At 44.9% G+C, this 24,062-nt stretch overlaps 1 long non-coding RNA gene across 1 annotated transcript; it reads left to right on the forward strand.

Moving 5' to 3' along the window:
- The first annotated feature begins 382 nt into the window (after positions 1-382).
- On the forward strand, positions 383-22,482 carry LOC144505130 (uncharacterized). Its single transcript, XR_013499777.1, has 2 exons — positions 383-517; positions 21,971-22,482. It is a non-coding gene; the product is annotated as an uncharacterized LOC144505130 (long non-coding RNA).
- The last annotated feature ends 1,580 nt before the right edge of the window (positions 22,483-24,062 follow it).

Genomic DNA, 24,062 nt, shown 5'->3' on the forward strand with positions numbered 1-24,062 from the left:
AGCATTCACTCCTTAGTTGGAAGTAAATCTAAAAGCTCCTTATACTGTTTCAGCAGCTTGAGTCCGAAATGTCCTGCCTCTGCACTTTCAATGTTTTGTTTTTATCATCTTGATGCATCGTCCGCTTCAAGTCTCTGTAGTCCTGAGGTAAAGGAGTCCTTTCTGTCTGGTTCATTAATCAGACAAGTGGCCAGTGTTGAGATTGAGCTGCCTGTCAGACTGCCCCCACAAAAGTCCTGAACCACCTTGTTGGTTGTTCTTCATTAGCATGAAGTGAGCAGCTAGCGCTGAGTGGGCACTCTGAGGCAGCTCATGTTATGTATGTTGGGGCATAGCTCCTTTAAGGGAATGGCTCATATTACCTGAGGTGTGGGGTGAGCAGATTGGGAACTGCCCTGAATGGACAGTCAACGTTTGGAGTGTGGAGCGAGTAGACAGAATGAAGATCTGTATTCCCTGATGCCTGGCTGTGGAATAGTTATTGAGAAGACACCTACGAAAAGATTTAACAGGAAGGGTGAGGAATTGATTGGCTCCTATTTCAAGCTGCATAGCCAGGTCCTGGCCAGGTGATCTGAAAGGGCTGCATCAGGGGCCATCAGTGCTCCATAATATTTTTGTTGGATCAGCATGAGCACTCATGTTGCTGCAGGTTTTTGGCCCATGTATGGAGCAGTCTGCAGCAATTTATTTAAAGACCCATGATTAGGCCACTCTAGGCTATCCGCTAATTGCACACGATCCATTGGCCCATGAAAATTTTGTCAAGGTTCTATGACAGGAGAAGATGCCTTATTGAAATATTCAAATAAGGCTGTCATCAGACTCAGACAGGAGCTCTGGGCACCCATCTTGAGGCCTGCTCCAAACTGAATCAGAGGAGCCTCGGGCAGCTAATGTGTGCTTTTTTTTTCAAAATTCGTTTGCCTTTCACCCCATTTTTCAGTGTAATTGAGGCGGACTAAAGTTTTCCTCAGGGGCATGTCATGAGCAAAGTTACATTGCGTAACATGGGAAAGACATTAAGCACAAAGACTTGCAGCCAACATTAATTTTTAAGTGCCATCAAAGGCATTTCAAAACTAACTTTTCTGACAACTCAAATTATATTTGGCTACAATATTTAAGTTTTACAGCAAACAAGGAAACACCTATTCTGAAGGCTTGTTAGAATTTCACTGATCTGTTGTTAATGGTGGTGTGTTAAAGCTTGCCCTCTGTGTCCGTGAATGACATTTAATAATGAAGGAAACAAAGGGTCAGTCAGTAACAGAAAGGCAATTTAAATGGTTTCAACTGAGGACAGTACCACTCAGATTTAATCTTCTGCCCCTTTCTAACGGGAAGAGAAAGGAACTGTTGTGTGTGGTATAAGTGGTCTTGATGATGTCTGAAAGTTTGGCTGACAAGGATGATCATTAAGCCTCTTTGAAGCAAAGCAGTCAAGCACTGTAAGAATTAAAAAATGTGAAAAAGATTCATTGATCCCAAAAGAGGGGGGGGGGGGAAAATAGCAACACCATGTGACACAATTCCAGAGACGGCCTTTCAGGTCATGCCCAGCACTGCATGCCTGCCACATCATTAACTTGACTCACGGCAGAAGGCTGCCGGCAGACAGCTTCACACAAAGCCTTAATGATTTTCCTCTAAATGCTGGATTAACTGAAAAGAACTGTCATGCATGTTTTCACCACAGCGAGCTGCTGAGAAGAAACCCTCTCTATCTCTCACGGCACAAAGTTATTTTGATCCCTAGAAATCCAGCTCGCCAAACTAAAAAAAAAATCCCGAATGTGTCTGTGATTCATCAAAATAATACCGGGAGGATAAGCTTGACTAAAAAAAAATATTTTACAGCTTTCCGCATCATAGTTGATTAATAGGAACGGTGCGATTCACATTCCATACTCCGTAACAAAAAAAAATACTGGGAATAACAGTTTTATTTATAGAGTACGGTGTCCATGGCAACCATAGTTTAAGTGGAGAGGTCATGGGGTGAGCTGGGCCTCGATTTCACACTGCTCATCAGGGAGTTTGGTCACACTGCAGTTTTTAGATTTTTCTGGCAAGGTTGTTATTTGATCCTGAGAGAACTGAAATGGTTGCCCAAAAGGACATACACATTGTCTGCACCACTTTGAGAAAAGTACGTGAAATAGAATTTTAAATGCATCAAAAGGCCAGGTTTTATTTTCTAAGTACGACTCCATAACAGGCGGACGGAATTATTCTGGCCATTAAAGCCAGTAAAGAAATGCATACGTTTCCCCCCTATTTCAGCACAAAGGACAAGTTTGAAATCAGTGACATTAATCTTTAAAGTTAACTCTTTAGCACTAATAACCAGCATTTCTGTAGAACAGAGCTGGACAGAAAAAAAAGTGTGGGCAGCAGTGGGATCAAGAGAGGAAGCAGTGGGTGTACAGTATGGCTAATGTGATAATGGTGCTTTAACCCTTTCTAGCTCAGTAGCACAAATGCTGTCTTTCAACACAGCGATACAAAAATTGTACATGTCGTAGCTGTTTCTTGTGCATACAAGGGCACAAAGCTTTCTAATTGCGGTGAGCCCATTTTGTTCAGGAGTTAGTCCACATCACTAAATTGTTTTGGTTAATTTAGGCACAGGATGCTTAGAATAGGTGTGCGAGGGGACATAAAATAAAATAGATGTATTAAAAAGGATTATAACTAACATATGTATTAGAAGGGATTATAATTAACATCGCAGAAATTAACTGCTTACGTGGACAGTATGAACAATGAACATTGTAAGCCTCCAGGGCCCATATCAATAGGATGAGATGTCTAAACAAACCTTGCGTGCCTCGAGGACCTTAGTCAGTGGAAGGACTAGCTTTAAATATGTAAATTTGGAGCCTAATATCCATTAAAAGATCACTTTTCACAATTAGCCAGTGTTGAGCAGGGCATATTATACTCTTCTTCCTTCCCCTCCTCTTTACCTTCTTCTCTTCCTCCTCCTCCTCAGCTGATCATGGTAAACCTGGTGGAAAGGGTTGTGACCTCAGGTTAGCAAAGTTGTGTAGGATGTAGCAGACCACAATAAATAGTGAGACATGATCTGGAGAGTGCTGCAGGACTTCTCTAGAGTAGTCCATATAGTGGAAGCTGTGCTTAAATACTTCAATGGTCTAATCAATGACATTTCTGTGTGGCAACAAGGTTCTCTGTTGCATAGAAATATGCTGCACCTGTTGCGCACTGGAATTCTGAGGCACATGGTCAGTGGATAGCCGTTGTCTCGAGTAGCCACACTCTAGTCTCTTGTGGTGGCTCAAAAGCTAACAGTACAACAGACTGGTACAGAATAAAGGCATCTAGGTATGACTGCAACCAGCATACTGGGCATTGATAAGCAGGATGCATTGACTTTGGTTGCACTCCAGCTGGACATTGAAAGAGTTGAATCCATTGAGGTTACAATATGTCTCTGAATTTACACATGAATTTGTCAGACTCACAGAGAATAGACTGCTTCCTCATGACGCAGGGTACAATTGACTGTGAACACATTCTTTTGCTGGTGCAGCATTCATACAGAGATTCATACAGAGACCTTATGCAACAATGGACAGTCAACTGTGAGACTTTGGAGATGTTACCTTCTGCAACCTGAAAGTAGCCAAATGGGAAGAAGTTCATCTCCACAGTTACATTTGTAGCCACTAATAATGCCATCCTCAACATGCTTTGTAACTGAAGATCCGCCTGCAACTGGTGGGAAATTTCAAAGAACAGTTGCTTAGTGGAACTGAGATGAGCCTCTGCTCAATCTCCCTGTCATGCTGCAGGCCAAAGGGGATAGAAACCCCATGACTGACAGCAAGGGACCTGACCAGAACCCTTGAATTGAAAGCTAAGGCCTTCACCATGGCTACTCCTTGTAGACTTCTTTCTCCAGGTACCAGGCATTAAGAGAACACTGGCGACCGTAGACTTCCATTAGAGTGGTCCATGAATATGCTTGGCAAAGTGCTGCAGTATAGCTGAATAGGAAACTCTCCCGCTCTTACCGCCTGCCATCAGGTGTACCGGAAGGATTTTCAGGCTGATAATGAACCTGTTTGGCCATGTTATGAATGCACCTATCGCCATCAAGTGGGAGCTGAACTCAATGTTTCTGGCCCAATGGTAGGGTTGAAACCACTGCACCACAAGATCTTCCCTTTAGATTTGAACAACTTTAAATAACAGTGCAAACCTAGATGTACATCTGCTAACATAGCGAACAGTAATTAACCTAGAAATGGTTGTCGATCCCATTAAATAACAGTGGTAAATGTCCCTGCTGCTGCTGGATGCATGTGAAAGGTTGAGAGGTGTTAACTGGAACACTGAGACTGAAAATATCACTGCTAGAGTCATGACATCATCATCTGTCTACTCTGCATACTTCCATCACACACTCCGATCCCAACTTTACCGACTCAGCCGAAACGGAGTCCAACGCAAATGTGTGTATGTGACTTCGACACCATTTTGGATCCAAACAGCAGCTGAAGCACTGAAAGTAAGGGCATTATGCAGACAAAATTTACATCGACAGGAGAGGACGGGTGGGCCTCAGTTTAAAGTCTCAGCTGAAAGATATTAGTGTACGCGTCATTCTCTCAGAATTCCACTGATGTGTCATCTTAGATTATCCACTCCAGCCTTTGTGACTGTGGTGGTGACTGGAACTCGGATCCTTCTGATTCAGAGGTTTCACACTATATGTCCCCGTTTGATCTTTGTAAGTAGCACGTCGGCATTATTTACATGGACTACATTTTGGAATGGTGGGAAGAGGTATGTAGGTCCAATGTTGTCTGTTTGATACTAAATAAAATAATTAAAGCGTAGAAATTTAAATTTTGGGACAAAATTAAGAGTTAACTGGATAATAAATCATAGAATCATAGAAACCTACAGTGCAGAAGCAGGCCACTCGGCCCATCGGGTCTGCACCGACCACAATCCACCCAGGCCCTATCCCCATAACCCATGCACTTATCCTAGCTAGTCCCCCTGACACTAAAGGGCAATTCAGCATGGCCAATTCACCTAACCCGCACATCTTTGGACTCTGGGAGGAAACCAGAGCACCCGGAGGAAACCCACGCAGACACGGGGTGAATGTGCAAACATCACACAGACAGTGACCCGATGCCGGGAATTGAACCTGGGTCCCTCGCACTGTGAGGCAGCAGTGCTAAGCACTGTGCCGCCCGGCAGATACAGTATAAGGCAGGAAAATATGAGGTTAGCCACTTTGGTAGGAACAGTAAAATTAATATTATTTAAATGGAGGGAGACTGCAGAATGCTGCAGTACAAGGCATTTGGGTGTCTGTAATAATTTTACCAAGGCCAGTCTTCCATCACCAATGACCCTTTATTTACAGTGTGTTCTGAACTCCGTTCAGTGGCTACAGAGTGCAGGTCAGCCCTGGGTCTTTTGACTGCTGGCCTGAGTGGAGCCAATTCGTTTTAAACCCCCTGCCTCTCCTTCCCTATTGGGCGAGCTACCACTCCCCTAATCGGGGAGCTCGTACTCTATGAGACCCATAAGGGATCTATTGACGATCCCCCAAGGCCTCCATGACAGTATCCTTGTACATGAATCACAAAAGGTTAGCATGCAGATGTCGGGAAGAGTGTCCTTGCAGTTGGCACCTCAGTGGCAGGAAACAAAGAGTTAATTGTTGATGGGTGTTTTTGGGACTGGAAGGCGGTTTCCAGTGTGATTCTGCCGACCTCAGTATCACATCTCCTTAGTTTTGCGGTTTGTATTAATGATTTGGATTCGATGTAGGGGATATGATCAAGAAGTTTTCAGACAACGCAAAAATTGGCCTTACGGTTGATAGTGAGGAGGATAGCTGTAGACTGCAGGAACACAGTAATGTACCAGTTAGGTGAGCAGAGAAGTGGCAAGTGGAATGCAACCTGGAGAAATGCGTGGGTTGAATCATTTGAGGAGGAAAACAAAGCAAAAGGTTACACAATTAATGGGAGAACACAGAGGTGTAGAGGAAGTGAGGAACCTTGGAGTGAGTGTCCACAAATCCCTGAAAGTAGAAGGACGATTGGTTAAGAAGGCAAATGGAACCCTTTTCTTTATGAACCGAGGTATGGAACAATATCAATCATCAGTTGGCCACAAATTAGGATTCAAATCTGGGTCTCCAGAGCATTACCCTGGTCCCTGAATCCAAGAATGACAATCCAACAGATCACTGTAATCTTTGTATAAATATTTCCATGTGCCTAGTCTCAATAAATTAACCCACAGCTTGTTTGCACCATCCCCTTACTAACTCAGTGACAACACACTACCCAACTGCCTCCCTTGTTGCCAGGACTAAAAGATTGGAACAGAGCAGGGTGACGGGGGAATTTGATTCAAATGTACAAAATTGTGGGAAGCCTGGATAAAGTGGATGGGAAGAGGTCAGTGACTTGGGGGCATAGCTTTAATGTGATTGGTGGAAAGATTAGTGGGGAGATGAGGAAAGGTTTTTTCATCCAGAGTGTTGAGAGGGTCTGGAAATCACTGTTTAAAAGGGTGGTAGAGGCAGAAACCCTGAACTCAGTTAAAGAGATGTTTGGACAGGCACCTGCTGCAATGCTGTAACCTGCAGGGCTATGGACCAAATACAGGATGTGGTTGGGTGGCTCATTTCAGCTGGTACAGACACGATGGGCCAAATGGCCTCTTTCTGTATCATAAATTTTCTGATTCTGTTCCAAGTTATTACACACAAAGGCGCAACAGTGAAGCCCAATCAAGGACCAATCAGATCCATTCCTGCTCCTCAATCATTGTGCAGTCCTACTTCATTGCATTCAAGTCTTGTTGGCCACTGAAGGTCTATTTGTGGTGTGGCCAACCAGGTTGATTATCAGCCTGCAAATCCTTTCAATATGTCAATAGCAGGCAGTAGGAACAGGTCAGCCAGAATCTGCAGACGGCAATGGCAAACCAATGCAGAACCTTGCCAAAGTCCATTGCTGGCAATGCCCTCTCAGGACATGGTACCGGAAGAGAGAGAGAATGATTGTCTTTTTTACTACCTTGCGTAACACTACATTTATCTCTAAATGCAATAGTCAGGAGGGGACAATATTTCTTACAGTGGGAACACCAGAGACACATGGAGCAGGTTAGAAGCATCCTGAGGCCAACGGGAGTTAGACTGGTAGTCTGAGAGTTGGGAAACTACATCCAGGGTTGGCCCAGGAGCGAAAGAGGCTAGGTCCAAGTATTCAGATGGTTTTAATGTTGTTATTGGGATTAGGTTTTCAGACCAATGTTTTTGAAATAGCCGCATCAGGTTTATTCACTAACCACTCTAGACTGTGGCATTTAAGCTGACCTTTGAAGCTTCCAAAAACAGGGTATTTGTAAGCCAAGTATCAAATGTGAACTACTGGTGTTAGTGTAGGTAGAATCATAAGTACAGAAGGAGGCCATTCAGCCCATCAAGTCTGCACCAACCACAATCCCACCCTAACTAGTCCCCCGGACACTAAGGGGCAATTTAGCATGGCCAATCCACCTAACCCACACATCTTTGGACTGTGGGAGGAAACCGGAGCACCCGGAGGAAATCCATGCGGACACGGGGAGAATGTGCAAACTCCACACAGACAGTGACCCAAGCCGGGAATCGAACCCCGGTCCTTGGCACTGTGAGGTAGCAGTGCTAACCATGCCGCCCTTGGTGGTCGCCATTCTGAAATGTGAGGAGAAAAAAACACCAGTAATTTAAATTAAATCAATCTGCCATGTTTTACTTGGTGAATTAATTCTAACAGGATAGTTTGAACCACAATCATACTGGTCTTAAACCATCAAATTCATCATCTTTGGAATCCGGTGCAAAGAGTTCATTGAATTCACTTGGAGTCATTTTGGCTATGGAATAATCGTAAGGATCCCACTCTAGCCAGATGTGGCGTTTTCGGGTTTCAGGATCATCATTCCACAACACATCATCTCCATCTCCATCCAACGAATTGGATGATCTGATGACAGTTTCTTTTGGAATCATATTCAGTCTTGTAGTGGAGGAAATGTAGCCGCCATTTTGTGCACATCAAGCTCTGAAAAGCAGCTGTGTGATAATAACAGATAATGGTTATGTTAACAGAGGGATAAGTGTAGGTAGGCCATGCCACTGGGGATAGCTGCCCCACTCTTCAACAGAGTGCTATGGAATCTTTTAAGTCCATCTGAAAGAGCAAACAGGATCTCAGATCTCATCCAAAAGGCAGCAACATCAACGGCGCAGTACTCCCACAGCACTGGAGTGACAACGAAGATTTTTTTTGCTCAAGTTTCTGGTGTGGGACTTGAATCCACAAGCTTATGATTCAAAAGCACTGATCCAGAGCTGACATTAATATTGTCAAAAAAATTCTATGAATTCTTAATATTTATGTTTTAACACTTTATATTAATGACAACATTGACTGACTTTGAGTCACTGACCCCCAACAGTGTGAGTGAGCTGAACTGAGTGACACAGCTGAAATAATACAACTGTTCAAATATTGTATTCTCTACTAATAACGATACTCAAACTGGTAGGTCAGACAGAAATGCCTCCATATCATTTCTTTGATCAGGTCATTAACATTCATTGTTAAAGCAAAAAAATATTTTATATATCTCGAAAAAGGGGATTTTAAAAGTGATGTTAAAGTTAGTCCTTATTTTTTCTCCATGGCGGATATTTCAAAAAAATGCTGATGGCAAACATTCTTCTTTAAAGCTGTACAAACTTATAAATGCAGATATTTTCCATCAAATCAAGTCACGAAAGCAATATTTCTGAGCAAATAAACATTTGAGTCTGCCACAGTGCAACTTGCCTCAATACGCCATCCAGTAACCTAGTTGTCATAGCAACGCAAGTAGATGTTAGGTGTTGTAGGTGAAGCAAAGGCTACTCATGTAGCTCAAGGGAAGTGGCAGCAGCAGCTAGACTGTTTGCATTAACTCTCCCATGAAAGCACAGCTGAAGTCATTTGGTCTTGGTGTCAATAACTTGGCAAATATCTATGTATTTGTATTACACATTAATCATTCTGAGCTGTTTAGTTTACCTGTTACTCCACATGACGTAGCTAAAGCACTATGCTTAGCCTAAGGTATAACGTGCCCATCAATCATTTATTGTCAGCTGCATTACTCCTTAAGGCATTTTCAACCTTTTTTAATTAATTAAAGGCTTCCCATTGTGTTTATCCAGCAAGGAACTGAGCCATTTAGTTGAACAAGATCCTGGGTTCTTTTTCCTGGTTTTTGCCCAGCCACCTAATACCATCTGAAGTAGTAATAGAGGCATACAGGTTCGCCTGAGTTAGGGAGATGAGAATGAGCAGGGTTCTTTCTCTTCGTCATTGTTCGATTTGTGTCGGCTTCAGGTGAAGAGTGCAAGTGATGCCTGTTGTATAGTCTATCAACAGCCATGGCATAAATGCTGGTCACCTGGGAGCCTGTAAAACCATACCTAGAAAGTGTTCCATGTCTCCAGAAGGAGAAAGGACAGAAACATTTGTCCATGATTCACATTAAGTTCATATACTTTTCATTATCATTTTATTAAAAAGAAGAAAATCATTCTGATTACCAAGGACAGACTGGTTCCCATATGGCCAGGTCAAACATGAATAAAATTCTGAACATATCTGCTGTATCCCAGAAAAATCTCATTTCCAGCTTAAGTTGTGAACACGAGAAAAATTTGGTGCTGTTGTCACTTGGTATAGCTGCAGAGTGCAAGTCACCCATTTAATTGACAAATAAGGAGATAGTGTTATCTAGTGACAGTCACCCTATTTTTGAACATAAGATCTATAGTGCATATGATTACAGAATAAACAAAACTTAGGGTGGGACACCCTCCAGTTAATTGAAGATAAAAGTATGTTGGTCAAATTATGCATCATAATGGCCACAACATTGAACAGCTGCTGGATGAATACCGAGAGGAGCATGGGAAAGGCACAAGGCTGATCCAAGAAAAGCTTGATTTTTTTAAACCTTGAAAACAGGAGACTGAAAAGTGACCCTTTTGAGGCATATAAATTAGTGAACAATATAGAAAGGGTAAATTCAAACTTCACTTTTCATAGAATCCCTACTGTGCAGAAGGAGGCCATTCAGCCCATTGAGCCTGCACTGACAACAATCCCACCCCAGGCCCTATCCCCGTGACCCCACGTAATTATCCTGCTAATCCCCCTGACACTAAAGGGCAATTTCATATGGCCAATCAACCTAACCTGCACATCTTTGGAGTGTGGGAGGAAACCGGAGCATCCAGAGGAAACCCACACAGACATGGGGAGAACGTGCAAACTTCACACAGACAGTGACCCGAGGCTGGAATTGAACCCGGGTCCCTGACACTGTGAGGCAGCAGTGCTAACCACTGTGCCCACCGTCCCACCCTAAACTTAAATTAAACTGTGACAGTAGGACAAAGGAATAAAGGTCAGAAGTAAAAAAATTCAAGACTTTAATCAGAAAATTCATCCCATTGTGCAATCAAAATATGAAGTGGATTTAGAACCATCAAATCCCAATAGTGCAGAAGGAGGCCATTCGAGTCGGCACTGACTCTCCAAAAGGGCATCTTACCCAGGCACCCCCCTCACCACCCTGCACCCACCCTATCCCTGTAATCCCACACAACTACCAAAGGGGAGAAGAGACAAACATTTTGGCAAAAATCAGACACCATAATAGAGAGAAGAGGGTGTGTTAAGTAGACCAAATGATTTCCCTCATCTGCATTCATCATGTGAGCTATTAGTCTTAAAGAGATTAGGGGTGTGATTTTGCAATGTTTTTCCAAAGTGTTGGACCCGGCAAGAAAACCAGGGAGAATCCTGCTGGTACCAATGGTGGGAAAACCCAGTAAGAAGTTTAACAACACCAGGTTAAAGTCCAACAGGTTTATTTGGTAGGAAAACCCACCATATATTCAACCTCTTTAATGAAAGAGTTTTTTTTCCATGTGTTTCGCACCATTGCTTGTGGCAACTTGTCTCTGATTCGCTCACCCAGGGAAAACTTAATCTCTGCAATCAGTGGGGTGCTCCATTTAAACGTCTCCCCAGCACTTGTTCCAAGGCCAGTCATGGTGATGGCTACCAGGAAGACAACAATATTCTGGATGGTGTTGAGCAGCAGTATGACATCCTCAACTCACAATCAACCAGACGTCCATCAAGCAAGGTCACCTCCTGCCGAGGAGGCCGTGGCCGTGGAGCCAGCTGGCTCCATAAAAGAATGGGGCTACAGTGCTGAATTAAGATAAATTACCTTCTTCTCGCAGACAGGGTACATCTGCTCCCTCATGTTTCCCGTTGCACCTCTTAACACCTCCATGGTGATCTCACTCCCAGCCAACTCACAGGGTCCCACATGCTCCTCACATCCTCTCTCCCACTCACTTCCTATGTATGCCAGACTTTATCAACATCTGAGCCGGCAGGAATCCCGCCTACACTCTCCCCATTTGTCTCATTGCAAGACAAACCAAGCACAAACGTCACAGCCTGCCGGAGTCATACCTGAGCTGAAGACCCATTCGAGGAGAGAGCCCTTGAGCTGACTGGTGAGGAGCAGAAGTATACCTGTGCAGAGGGTGAAGTGGGGGCAAGAAACAGAAGTGAGAACCCTCAGCACATGCAGCCATGATGGAAGCCTCACGTGGGTTAACTTTCTCCCATCCGTCTGCCCCTGTGATGTACTAATGCCATCTTGTTTCCAATGCAGGTTAATCAGTTGACCAGCCTGGACCATCCTCACACCCTCTGGAGACCACAAACCTGAGCAGGTCTGAGGGAGACATGCATTAAGGAGGCATCACAGCTGTCACCACACCCTCACAGGTACTCACACCTCAGTGAGATTAATCAGTAGGCAGGCTTTTGGGTCATTCGAAGGTGAGCATCTCACAGCTGAAGGTCCACACCAGGCGGAGGAGGAAAGAACGTCCCAGGGATCTGGCACTAATAGGGATGCCAGAGTCCAGGACTCCACTGGGCCCCGGATTGAAGATGTGATCTTCAGTTTAGTCAGCCCAGAGCTGCTGGAGCTACAAAGGCAAATGTCGTGAGCATCATTAAGGGATGACAGCATCCCTCCTTTGACTGCAAGGCTAACTAGAGGAGTCCCATCGCCGTCTGTCTGAGGAGATAGTGCCTTCACATCAGTGCAACAAGGCCAACACTGCGAGGGTGGTGTCCACAGTGGAGAACTTGACACAGGACATGTATTCTATGGCGGGGACTGTCCATGATGTGGAGATGCCGGCGGTGGACTGGGGTGAACACAGTAAGAAGTCTCACAACACCAGGTTAAAGTCCAACAGGTTTATTTGGTAGCAAATACCATAAGCTTTCGGAGCACTACTCCTTCATCAGATGGAGTGGAAATGTCCATGGAGATGGACATGGAAATGGAGTGGACTGTCCATGCCATGGTTCAGCTCATGACCTCCATGGCTGAGGGCATGAGCTGCATGGTGCAGGGCTTCTACTGCACAGTGCAGACACGAGTGGGAACTCACGAGTGTCAGCGCCAGAGGACGGCGGGGCTTCACTCCAGTTGCCTCCAGGCACCAGAAGGGTAGAGGATCAGCAGGAGTACAGCTCAAGGCTGTCCACCCAGGAGACTCTGGGGGTGTCCAGCCCATCTGACAACTCCTTTCCTGTGGGCAACACATCTCCATCCCCAGACACCAAGCACTACAACACCTGTACAGCCTGAAAATAGGCCCGGACCCTCAAGGTCTAGCCTCCCGCAAGGGTGCCCACCAACGTAATCTCAGCAACTGAGCTTGGAAGTCAGCCGGCCACCTCAACTTCAGCTGTGCATTTTGGGGATACACGTAGATGTGGCGGGAGGGTGAGGAAGAGTAGGGGTAAGGCACCAAATGGTCACACGTAGAGATAAGGTACCACTGTAATAACGCACTTGTATTAAAAATCACTTTGTTCATTAAGATGGATCCTCCACAATGTCATGTCATGGTGCTATGCTCCTCAAACCCCCACACAAACTTGGCACTTCATTCCTGCTCAGTGCAAGAGTGGCAGCCCAATGTTTACCCACTTCCCACACTGATGACACAATAAGCCCGCACTGCTCCTGCTGTGGGCCCAGAGCTCCACCCCACAAACCCCCATCCATGGAGGGTTCACCCCCCCTCCCCCCCCCGCCCCCCCCAGCCATTCTCAGGTCTCACATATCTGCCAGCATTCTCTAGTTATGACCATGCCAATAACTGAAAATGAGAGAGTCTGTCCACCTCATCAGTAGGTGAAGAGAAATACCAGGGCCCCTGACCCTGGGGAAGGCAGTAGCAGTTGAAATGTGTCATTCAACCGCTCTGAGCCCCTAGATCACTCTGTTCAGTGGTAGTTCATGCTCAGCTCTCAGACAGGACCCAGACAATCACAGAGGACAAGAGGATCATCGCTCTGTCCTCACTGCAAGTCATCATCATTCTCCTGCAACATCCAGCCAATTGCTTTAGGGCCCTGCCCATGAATGGTGCGACCATAACAAAGACCTCCCGCAGGCACAGCAATGAGAAGAGACTCACTAGTCGTGGTCATCCCCAAACCGAGAAGCTATGAGGGCGTCTCTAGCTCTGCAACCCATGGGAGCCCTGGTCATTGCCCAAGGTCCTTCCTCCGCCTGTTGCCCCTCGCTATCCTCCTGACATCCTCGTCATCTGAGGGAATGTGGCACTCCTCCATCTCCTCCTGGTCCAGCTCCTCACCCCACTGCAGTGCCAGGTTGTGTGGAGCGCAGCCGACCCCAATGAAGCGGGATATCCTCTAGGGCTGTATTGGAACACTTCCCCTGACCGGTCCAGGCACCGGAACTGCATCTTGAGCTGGCCTATTTCTTGCTCAGACAGCGCACGCGTTGACGCATGAACCTTGTTGTAGCGAGTCTCAGTAGGTGTTTGTGGCCTTCACACTAGCATCATCAGCTTCCTGAGTGGTTACCCCTTGTCTCTGAGGAGCCATCCCTCCAGACACTGCTCTCCTTCAAAAATAGCTGAGATCTGTGAGCAACGCAAGATGTAACTGCCATAGACATTCCCTGGGACCACCATTGCATGGTCTCAGATGATCTGGACATTGAGGGAATGGTATCTTTTGCGGTTCACAAATAGCATCCCACGCCGCCATGGGGAGCGCAGAGCCACATGGGTGCAGTCAATGACACCCTGCGCCTGGGGCTTGCCTGCTATGTGAGCAAAGCCCAGCGTCCTGGCTGCCTGGTCCAGATTCAAATTAATGTACATGGGGGTCTTTGCAATTAGCGCAACTGTGACCTCCCTTATGCGCTTGTGCATGGCAGACTGGGAGATGCTGCACAATTCACTCATGCAACCCTGAAATGAGTTGCTGGCATTGACATTCAGAGCAGCAGTGACTTTCAAGGTCACAGGTAATGGGTGACTTCCCAATCCATGTGGTGCCAACTCTTGCATCATCTGGCACAGGTAGTCACCATTCCCGAGGGACAGATGCAGTCTTCTCTGGCACTGGACCTCTTTTGAAATATCCAATGTTAAAACAAAACACTCAAAGACATGAACAGGATGGGACATGGCAAAATGTTTGCCGTATATTACGAACAACTGTGCAAAGAAACTTGGCTGTGATTAAAGGGTGTTATCGATGCCTTTAGGGAGTCTGAATAAAATCACTTCTTGAAACTACTTACTCAGAAAGTCCTGCCGACACAACACTACCGACAGTTCTTCCTTTCTGCCAGGTTTTGGGAATGTGGAGCTATAAATCTATACCAAAGCACCAGCACCATTTCCCCCTGTTTATTTTCAAACCTGGCATCATCACTCTCCACAAGGCATCAATTTGGAATACAAAAACACCTGCCCTACACCTGCATGCAACATAATTACAGCATCATGGCTGCCTGTTTCAATCTAAGTATTTTAATCAAGAAGCTTTGATGCTACTGATGTGACACCATTGGCATTGTGATATCAACTGTATGCACACACAAGGCCCAAAGCTGAGCAGATAAATCTGGTAACAGCTCACAAATTCCATGAACACGCGGTTCACTACTGCCATTAGAATAAGGTAAATTGGGCCACTTATATTTATGAGTGCAGCTGTTTATTTTTGCTGTTGGCTGCACTTGTATAAAGGGAAAGAAGTTTACATTAGCCGCAGCAGCCAATTCACACTGTAGTAGGCATTTTGTCTGTCGCAAGATAACCTTTTCTTAAAGCGTTTTTTGTTCATGTCACTTTTCCCCTATTTTCCCTGCTCATCTCTCCTGAAGCTGCTGATTATAGTTTCACAAGTGCTGGCAACCCTCCACCCAATTAACCCAAATATTAATTCTGATGTAAGTCTGGGCAATAAATGTCAGCAGGCTACTTGCCTCGGGAGACAGATAGCAACGTCACCTGATATCTACACAAGTGCCTTCCTGCAGGGAACAAGGATCCCTAGGTTATTTTCTTTACCTTCCTTTGCTCAGGAACGCAGAAGCCAATTATAAAACCACCAGATCGAGACCTGATTTACATATTTAAACAAGGACGTGGCCTTGTCGACAAGTTTCCCTGCTCCATTTTAGCTGCGCCCTGCTCTCTGGTTTAAATTCTCCCCGTAGCTCAGGCTGAAACAGTACATTGACTCACTCGACCATTGAATATAATTTTTTATTAATGTAATACAAAGATTCGGAGTGACCACTTCAATTAATATTACAGTTACGTACCATCATAACCTCCTCTGTGGGTGAAATATTACATGAATCTTAGCGTTCGTGTTCCAGGCTTTTGAATAACATTCACAATCAAATCTTACCTCAACACTGCTTTTCATAATTCATTCTCATAATGCCTATTGTCAAAAATAATTACACTTCATAATTTCTAATCAATATAAAATATTTTTACTCTAATTGCACTGTACAGCTTTTTAATATTCAATGTATAGTGTAATTAGAAAACAATTATTACTTTATGCGAGATCCATTTATTTTTATTTTTTAATTTATGGTCAAATGATAATGATAAATTAGAAAGTGAAAACAAATTTCTCTTACCTAAGAGAACAGATTGTGTGGAGGGGACTTTGTTGGCAGTAGCCTCTCCATCATCAAGCTCAATTAGTATGGGTTAACGATAATAAAATTCAGATGAACAATTGTCATTGTACAAAAGGAATCACAAATAATATGCTCTTTAAATTACAAATCAGAAACTTTACTTACCCCTTTTCCCATTCTTGTCTGTCAGCCCCTGTGACAGCTTTCCTATTTCCCAATGAAAGACCTCCCTCTTTTCTGAACTGAGAAACAATTAAATTCAGACATCTTTTCCTTTCTATTTCTTCAATCCACCATGTCACAATGCCAAATCACTTATTTTGCTTGTAGAAACTGGAGACCGAGATTCATTTCTCAGCTATGCCTTGAAAAAACAATGTTCATTAGTTTTCAAGGTAGAGCAAATTCCATAACCACTTGTATACAAGAAGAACAATAACTTGATAAAAGGTTGGTATTAGATAGAAGAATTTCCCCTTGAAGAGACTCTACAAGTACACTGCTAACATGTATGATCTATGCATACACCCTTTTAGATTAATTTGGTGCAATGTTGGGGGTGAAGTAGTCAGAAACAAATCCAAAGCTTTGTAGACAGTAGGCCAAAAACATTACTCCAAGAAGTCATTTCAAAATATTTTTGCACTTCATATTTAAAAGCTTTTCACTTCTGCTTATCTCAGCCAAGCCTTTCAATAGCAGTGCCTTATAGCTCTTATTCTAATTTACCTGCGGTGCATTGCAAGCAAATCATTAGGAAATTTGGGGTAACAGTACCTCTAGTCTCATTACCATCTCCTATAATGATCTCACTCATCGTTATTCAGGTAGTGGATCACAGAACTGACCGAATTGCATTGGGAAATGTAAAGATAGAAATAATGAGCTGGAAAATGGATGGAATGACTTCTACCCCATTTTTTTCTCAAAACTAGCTGATGTCCTAATTTCATATAGAAAACACATGGAAAACAACCATGGAAATTCGGGCCTGTTACACCTGTATCTTCATTGTTCCTTTTATAGATAATGATCACGTGCAGTGAGAATTGAAACACAAGACTAAAATTTCCATCTGACAAGAACATTCATCTTGGCAATTTAAAAAAATCTGTTCATGGGATGGTGGGCATTGCAGGCTGGACCAGCATTTATTTCCCATTCCTGAGGGCATTTAAAAGTCAACCACCTTGCTGTGGACCTGGACTCACATATAGGCCAGGCCAAGTAAGGACAGCAGATTTCCTTTCCTGTAGGACATTAGTGAACCAAATGGGTTTTTTCAACAGTTGACAATGGTTTCATGGTCATCATTGGACTTTTAATCCCAGATTTTTATCAAATTCAAATTTCACCATTTGCCATGATGGGATTTGAACCTGGATCCTCAGAGCATGACCCTGGGCTCTGGATTACTAGTCCAGCAACAATATCACTGTGGGCATTGAGATATGATGTTTAAATGACTGGCCGAGAAGCATATAGCAGGTGCAATTATGCCCCCTAGGAAAGCTGCCACCAGGAGACTGCCAGCAACTATGGTTGTATTGTTGAACTAGTGTGATGTCTTTGTGACATGGCAGAAGTTGCTTAGCTGTGGCAATCTTGGCATCCTAAACCACAGTGAGTTGTACCTGACTGGTGGTCCCGCAGAGTGTCATGCAGGCCACAACGCTGGCAGATGTTGTTATGTAGTGGAAATATGACTGGCCGAGAACTGGCAAACACACTCCTGGGCCCTCAAACCCGTTTTCATTAAAGAAAATTAAGCATGTGACAGGTGGGGTATCCACTTGTTCCAGGGATAGTTGGTGATGTGCATTCGACCACCAAAAGGATGTGCATCCTGTCTATAAGGCTGCAGGACAGGAGACCTCCAACCCCCAAGATCGGTCAATGAGGAAAGTCGATGATTACAAGACCAAGGCCCGGTGTGAAGAAATGAATGGATGTAGGTGTCCCCTCACATTCGTGGAGATCACAATACCGGTGGAAGATGACAAGGAAAAAGTTCACGGGAACTTAAAGACTTTACTTCTGAGACCAAAGTCTACTATGCCCCGAAGGGTTGGGCTTGGTTAGGTGGCGAACGGTACTATTCCCGGGTTGCACGAGTGGCGTCTCATGTGTAACTGTTAATATTGTTGGATCTGTTGTTGCCAATTGTACTGTTGTAACTTTGCTATTAAAACATCACCGAGTATTCACGTGATGATTTTATGGGTAAACATCTCCGGACAATCAAGCAAAAACTAACCTTACCTAGCTCCATTTTTCAGTGGTGTGACATTCTGCTTGTCTGTAAACTCTGTGGTAGAGGCCATATCGTACGCGAGATCAACCCCTGATTCTGCCGTACACCTTACGGCTGTGGTTACCGTCCGGTGGATGTCATTCAGATTCCGTTCTGAAGTGCGTGGCATACGTCGACAAACGATGTAAAGACTCGAAAAGGGCACTCAGTTGCGTGTTTTCATGAAAAGGCATCCTTAAAGGGACAAAGTTATTTTCCATATGTCAAATTTAAAATTAATGATGCAGTTTGCTTTCTTTTAAAATCACTTTAATGATGTAAATGGTGCAAGGCATACAGGGGATTACCTGGCACGAGAATTGGATTGTTTGAACTTGCCATTAGCCCATCAAATATATCTGGAGGTCCCCATTTGGCATTGATCAATGGTGACATGACATATTGAGAAGGTTTTATATTGCAGCCTGTTGTGAATATCTAATTCTTTATGATTTTTATGTTTTAGGGGTGTAACTTTGGGTTTGGGAATTGACTTTTTTAAAACAACTGGTTTGAGCAGCTGGTAAACTGACCTAAAGAGATGCAAATCAAAGGGTGGCCTAAGTTTAGGCTTATTTTATCAGGTCATAATAGGAACTGTTGGAAATTAAACAAAGGCTACCTCTCTGAGATTTTTGATGGAAATAGGATGTCTACAGTTGTTTCATTTAGAGATTTAAATTATACATATGGGGCCGATTCTCCCAAAAAACTTCTAAGGGCCCAGTTTTACCATCGCGTTGTGCACGTTTTTGGACGCGGAAACTTGGTAAAGTCGGGCATGAGGCGAGTAGCGTGATCCGTACCCGCCTCCACGCCGGTTCAACCTTTACCAAGTCCCAAAAATGGCCGTGATCGGGACTGCGACCGAAACGGCATGCATTTAAATTGACTTAATCGACTGCACACCCAACTTTACCGGCACTTCTCCCTCACTGCACTCGCCCATCCAGAATCGGTGCAAAACAGACATGCTCCATATAAGTCTGATTCGGGCGTTCCAGTTAGTGAGGAGGTAAGTGCCGGACATCCGACAGCTCTCTGCTTGAGATCGGTGGGGTGGTGGTGGGGGGAAAGTGGGTCCGACGGCTCTCTGCTTGAGATCGGTGGGGGGGAGGGGGGGGGGGAGGGGGGGAGCGGTGAAGATGGGTCTGCTGCCACTCTGCTTGAGATCAGTGGGGGGGGGGGAAGGGGGGAGGGGCCCGTGGTTGGTCTGAGTGGGGGGATAAGGGGGTCATTAATGTTGTGGGGGTGGGGCAATGTCTGTGGGGGCCAGGAGGTGGCGTTATTTGGCCCGGTAGGGATGTGGCAGGGGAGCAACATTCTATCATTTTTTTCTGCACATGCGCAGTTGGAGGCACCGATTGGAGCTGCAGGGTTTCGGGCACGTTAAGCCCCGCCCACAGGCTTGTGCAGCACGATTCGGACTCGCTGTTATTTTTTCAGGCAGTACGTATGGGGGCGCCTCATTACGGGTCTAAAAGTCGGATCTGAAACAGTCCCAGTTTCAAGTCCGCCCAGCACTTAGAATCAAAATGGTGAAATAGGGCCCTAAGTGTCAAATTCACGTGAAAACTAGAGCAGATCACGCTGGCTTTTTCTGTGAGGTTTTCAGAATGAATCCCCCTGGTCTGTGCACTGCAGAGGGCAGTAGCATGAATCATGCTAAAAATCCCACTGAAGAGGCTGAAATCAGCATGCTGAGCAGGTCCCCGCACATGCACACACCACTGGGGGAAATCGCTGAACAAGTACTCCCAGCATAGACATTGCTGGCCTCTCACCCCCCTCCCCCCCCACCCCCCGCACAGACATTGCTTGCCTCATTGTTGGCCTCTCACTCCCCTCCCCCTGACCCCAACTGACATTGCTGTTCTCTCACCCCAATTGCCCCCCATAAGAAAATCAATAGCCTCCCAGCCTCCCCATCCCCCACTGACCCCAGTCATCGCTGGCTTCCCCATCCCCCACTGCCCCCGGACATCGCTGGCCTCCCCATCCCTCACTGACCCCGGACATTGCTGGCCTCCCAGCCTCCCAATCCCTCACTGACCCCGGATATCGCTGGCCTCCCCATCCCCCAGTGACCCCGGATGTCGCTGGCCTCTCGGCCTCCCAATCCCTCACTGACCTGGACTTGGGGCATCCCTGCAATGGTGGCGAAGCCTGCAGCCTCCAGCTGAACCTGTCCAACATCAAAATGGATGTATGGGCCTGCCTGGGCGTTCAAGGCATCTGTGACCTGGTGCACACACCTGTGGACAGAGGCCTGCGAGATTCCACAGATGACCCCACTGGGTGCCTGAAATGACCCTGTGGTGTAGGAATTGAGTGCTGCTGTCACCTTAACTTCTACTGGCAGTGGGTGGCTTCCTCTCCCCTGTGGTGTCAGGTAAGCTGGAACCTCATACAAGTGCCCCACCGTATCCTTAGACAGGCGGAGTTGGCGACAGCATATGGCTTCCGATAGGCCCTCAAAGGACCTCATGGTCCTGTACTGCCTTGGCCTCTGCATCCTCCTTCTCCTGGCCACCCTTTCGGGAGACTGTTCTCCCACTTCATGTGCGTCACCAGCAGTCCCCTGTCCTCCATCCCCAGGGCCTGCCACTGGCTGCTCCTGGAGTGGTTGAGCTACTCCCTCCACCTCCTGAGCCGCCTCCTCCTCTTCAGCCACCACCATGATGGCCAGCTGTAAATCAATGAGTCCAAAATCCATTCCGCATAGTGGGGGTTAGAGAGAGAGAGAGAGATTGATAGATACGTTTCATTGCTTGTAACTATCTCAGCACCACTCCCCCTCCTCCCTAAAACCCCGGTACTCACTGCAATCCCTCACCACACCCCACAGCCAGAACAATGGAACAGCCCAGTGGCTGCAGCAGCAGCCTGACCAGCACTCAGTAAAGGAGCCCACTCCACCCTCAGACACTACATGGAACATCCCTGGGCCTGGGGGCAGTACTCCCAGCTCTCAAAGAACTTCCCCACACCAAGCAGAAATTTTCCTGGACCTGCCTCCAAACTCCCTGAAGTCCAGAAGCAGCAGCTCCATAAAACTTAACTCCTTACTCCTGTTTAATGCTGCCACGCCGGGTCCCGACTTCTACAGAGCAGTTGCAAACTCTGCCAGCGTGACATCACACCGGAGAGGGGGGAGACACTAGTTGAGGGTGGGGGTGGTGAATTCAGTCGTGAACCAGTTAATCATATGTAAATCTATGGTAATGCATGCAAATCGCAGCCACGCTGATTTTCAGCACAAATTGGTTGACGCTGAAAAACTTAGGCTGGGATACGCACGGAGGCCCGGACATCCAGCGGGGAGCCCGCAAAACGGCCACTGCTGATGTCTCTCAGCCTGCTTGGGATGGGAGAGTTGCCCCCATGATTTCCAAGAATGAAGTGAAGGTTTGGGAATAATTAGTTCAAATCTTTATCTGGGACATCCCAGGCCTTCCATGTTGCCATGGGATAGATTGCAGAGATGACTTTTTTTTTAGTTTTGGGTTTTATCAAGAGTGTGCTTTCTCACAGAAACAGGCAGTCAGCCCTGGAGCAGCTTTGAGACAGACAGAGGGAGAATCTGCCAGAAGCTGTAAAGCAGCTGAAAACAAGAACAAAGGATTATCAGAAACAAAGGGAGTTTTGTGAAATAACACTGCTCTGAAAGGATGCAGTGAGGCTGTAGCTTGAGCGGGCTCGTTCACAATTGTGGAGCATTAATGGAATTGAAGAGTTCATCTCGTCAAATGGTGCTGGAAGAAAGCCAGGAAGGTTCTTAACTTGGAAAATAATGGAAACACTGAGGAGAGTCAAAGTGAATTCCTGACAGCTGTGGCACACATTAGTTTGGTCCCAGGAGAAATGAAGAAACCTTTAAGATCCTATAAAGTATTAAGGTTCTTTTGGGTGAAGATAAAAGTAAACAGGGAGTGTTCTGTGAGATTTTTGGGCTTAAGGAATGTGTTTATGAAATAAGAGTGTTCGGTTAGTAGTACTTGCTTTGTTTAACTCTTGTACATTAAAATATTTTGTTGAATGTGAAATCTTACGGTGTAATTCTTTTTGTTAATAGCTAGGAGTTTGAATTTCGTTTTAAACGTTACTTGCCTTTACTGAGATTGTAACAAACCTTGACAGTGTCTGCAAGATCATCATGTGCATATTGCACAATTTTTCCATATACAGCAGCTTAACCACAAAGGATCAATCTGACAGCACTCTACAACCAAAACCAAAGTGCGGTGTAGACACTGTCAAAGAGAATATGAGCCAGAAAATTAGAGTACTATCCATTCATTCAAGTCAACCCCAGCCTGAGCCATCCATTCATCTAACTCTTTTTTCAACAGATATACAATCAAATGGCCCAAAACATTGTCACCAACAATGTTGCCTACACTACTTCACCTACTATGAATGACCTTTCTTTGTTGAGCTGCTAATTTACTCTGCAGTTTTCCCAAGAAATTCTCTAAGCAAAATTAGAAAAATGGTTCAGCCAATTTCTCCATTTTGTGGTACACATTTGAGATTTAGGATTTCTTGCTCTGGTGATTCTCTTTAGTGATAAGATATGATGCATATTTATTCTACTATATCCTATTTCTTCTTCCAAGTGCTTCCCTAATGAATTGCATAAGTGAGATACATGATTATTCTCTGCTGCTGAAGCTGATGGCTGGCAGTTCTTCCTACAAAAATATGTTACGATATTGGTGTTCGTTCAAGCTTAGGTGAGATTATATTGTGTCTGATATTTTTGTGCTTAGGTTTCTGCCAATGTCTTAGTAAATGAGGAGAGAGGAGAATGAAAAAGAACCTCATGGTTCACATTCACTCGTTCACTGTCATAACCAAAGATTTCTAATGTGACCTCTTCAAAGCAACTCAGTGACTTGCAGTTACGGGGCTTGTCATGTACTTTGCTTCCCCCCATAATGATCCAATTTGTGCTGAAAGCAGAGAATTGAAATAATTCGCACTAGTGAAAAAAGTACTGGAAAAATTAATGGGATTGATGCTTAGGCTACGATCTTCCAAAATTCCCTCAATTTTGGAATTGACCCATTGGTTTGGAAGCTAGAAAATATAATATTGCTACTCAAGATAGAATTAGCAGAGAAAGCGGTGAGCTACAGCCTGGCATTGGCTGTCAGGAAAATGCTGCAATCCATTTTTAGGAAGGTATTAACAGGGCACTTAGAAAATCATTACATATCAGGCAGAGTCAACATAGTTTTATTGAAGGGAAATTCCCCCTTTTGACAAATCAATTCAAGTATTTTTAACTAGGAGGAAAGGGAAACCAGTGGATGTAGTGTATTTGCTTTTTTAAAAGATAGTCAGTAAGTTGCCACACAAATTCCTGTTGCACAAGATACGGGCTTGTAGGGTTGGGAGTAATATATTTCGCTCAATAGAGGATTAGTGGAAGAACAGAGGGAGAGAGCAGGATTAATCAAGTTATTTTCAAATTGGCAGATTATTATTACTTGTGTGCCACAAGGAATAGTATTCTCTGTACAATCTATATTCATGACTTAGAGTCATAGAGGTTTACAGCATGGAAACAGTCCCTTTGGCCCAACTTGTCCATGCCGCCCTTTTTTTTAAGCACTGAGCT

Source organism: Mustelus asterias, chromosome 16 (genome assembly GCF_964213995.1).
Source record: "Mustelus asterias chromosome 16, sMusAst1.hap1.1, whole genome shotgun sequence".
In the NCBI taxonomy this organism is placed as follows: Eukaryota; Metazoa; Chordata; class Chondrichthyes; order Carcharhiniformes; family Triakidae; genus Mustelus; species Mustelus asterias.